The sequence below is a fragment of the Marmota marmota genome, unplaced genomic scaffold (assembly GCF_001458135.2).
Source record: "Marmota marmota marmota unplaced genomic scaffold, marMar, whole genome shotgun sequence".
Lineage (NCBI taxonomy): Eukaryota > Metazoa > Chordata > Mammalia > Rodentia > Sciuridae > Marmota > Marmota marmota.
Window position 1 is genome coordinate 1,921,170 of NW_026000082.1, and position 2,500 is coordinate 1,923,669.

The 2,500-nt window shown below is 37.7% G+C and overlaps 1 protein-coding gene across 1 annotated transcript in view; it reads right to left on the reverse strand.

Moving 5' to 3' along the window:
* The window catches only part of Dnajc6 (DnaJ heat shock protein family (Hsp40) member C6), a 160,555-nt gene that overhangs the window by 156,390 nt on the left and 1,665 nt on the right, over positions 1-2,500 (reverse strand). The gene's annotated exons all lie outside the window — the stretch shown is intronic.

The window sequence follows — 2,500 nt, forward strand, 5'->3', positions numbered from 1 at the left end:
GGGGGGGGGGGGCGGGAATCAAAACGACGACACTGCCAGGCTGCAATAATAATAGCTAGTATTTGGGGAGTGTTTTTCATATGCCAATGGTATTTTCAGGGAAGTGAAACAATTAATACTTAACCTCACAGATTGGGAAACTGCACAAGAGAGCAAATTACATATCTAAAAACCTCCATAACAGTTAAATGTCTCTTGTAATTAGAGAAATACAAATTAAAACTCCACTGAGATTTCATCTTATTCCAGGAAGAATGCCAATTATCAAGAATACAAATAACAATAAATGTTGGCAAGGATGTGGGGGAAAAGGCGCACTCATACACTGCTGGTGGATTGCAGATTGGTGCGCCACTATGGAAAGCAGTGTAAAGATTCCTTAGAACACTGGAAATGGAACCACCATTTGACCCAGTTATCCCACTCCTGGGTATATATCCAAAAGAATTAAAATCAGCATACTATAGTGATGCAGCCACATCAATGTTTATAGCAGCTCAATTCACAATAGCTAAGCTATGAAACTAACCTAGGTACCCTTCAACAGATGAATGGATAAAGAAAATGTGATACACACACACACACACACACAAAATGGAATGTTACTCAGCCATAAAGAATAATGAAATTATGGCATTTGATGGTAAATGCACGGAATTGGATATTATCATGCTAAGTGAAAATAAGCCAGTCCTCAAAATCCAAAGGCCAAATGTTCTCTTGAATATGTGGATACTAACATACAATAACGGGGGGGGTAGAATAGAAATTCATTGGATTAAAGGGGAATGAAGTGAAGGGATAAGGGATGGGGATAGGAAAGACAGTAGACTGAATCAGACATAACTTTCCTATGTTCATATATGAATACATGATCAGAGTAACTCCACATCATGTACAACTAAGAATAAAAAGCTGTACTCCATGTATATATAATATGTCAAAATACATTCTACTGTCATGTATATCTAAAAAGAAAAAAAAATTCATCTTTATTTACTTTTATGTGGTGCTGAGGGTGGAAACCAGTGCCTCACACATGCTAGGCAAGCACTCTACTACTGAGCCACAATCCCAGCCTAAAAAGAACAAATGTTTTTAAAAAGTTAAATGTTGGGTCAAATCATATAATTGCCATTTTTATAGGTCCAAACAATTGATTATCAGACAAGAGCTTCACTAGGTGGTCAAATTTAAAATCACCAACGGAGGCAGATGAAAACTGAATGTGCCCAGATGTAATACATTCAGAAAGACATGTTGCCTATGGAGAATTCTGGCCAAAAAAGAACAACCTCCTGGGCTGGGGTTACAGCTCAATGGTAGGAGTGCTTGCCTAACATGTGTGAGGCACTGGGTTCGAGTCTCAGCACCACATGAAAATAGTTATCCAAGCACCAAAATAACAAATAACCCAATCAATAAATGGGCCAAGGACATGAACAGACACTTCTCAGAAGAGGATTACAATCAATCAACAAATATATGAAAAAAATGTTCATCATCTCTCGCAATTAGAGAAATGCAAATCAAAACTCCTCTGAGGTATCATCTCACTCCAGTAAGAATGGCAGCTATTATCAAGATAAACAACAATAAATGCACACTCATACATTGTTGGTGGGACTGCAAATTGGTGCAGCCAATGTGGAAAGCAGTATGAAGATTCCTTGGAAAACCGGGAATGGAACCACCATTTGACCCAGCTATCCCTCTCCTCATTCTATACCCAAAGGACTTAAAAACAGCATACTATAGGGACACAGCCACATCAATGTTTATAGCAGCACAATTCACAATAGCTAAACTGTGGAACCAACCTAGATGCCCCTCAGTAGATGAATGATTTTTTTAAATGTGGCATATATACACAATGGAATATGACTCAGCGATAAAAGAGAATAAAATTATAGCATTTGCAGGTAAATGGATGGCGTTGGAGAAAATAATGCTAAGAAAATAATCCCCCAAAAGAACAAATGCCGAATGTTTTCTTGGATATAAGGTGACTGACCCATAATGGGGTAGGGAGGGGGAGCATGGGATGAATAGACGAACTCTAGATAAGACAGAGGGGTGGGAGGGGAAGGATGGAGGCAGGTGATTAGCAATGATGGTGGAATGTGATAGACATCATTATCCAAAGTACATGTATGAAGACATGAATTGGTGTGAACATAACTTTATATACAAACAGAGATATGAACAATTGTGCTCTATATGTGTAATAAGAATGGTAATGCTTTCTACTGTCATATATTTAAAAAATAAAATCAATCTGAAAAGAAAATAGTTGTCCATCTACAACTAAAAATAATAATAATAAAAGAAAACAACAGCTGTTTAAAAAAAAAGAACAATATCAATCTAATAATCATGAGGAAACATCAGATAAACCCAAAATGAGGACTATACTATTATAAGGGATGGGGTGGAGGGTGACTGGATGCTGTGGCCTATGCCTGTAATTCCAGCTACTCAGGAGCCTGAAGCAGGAGGA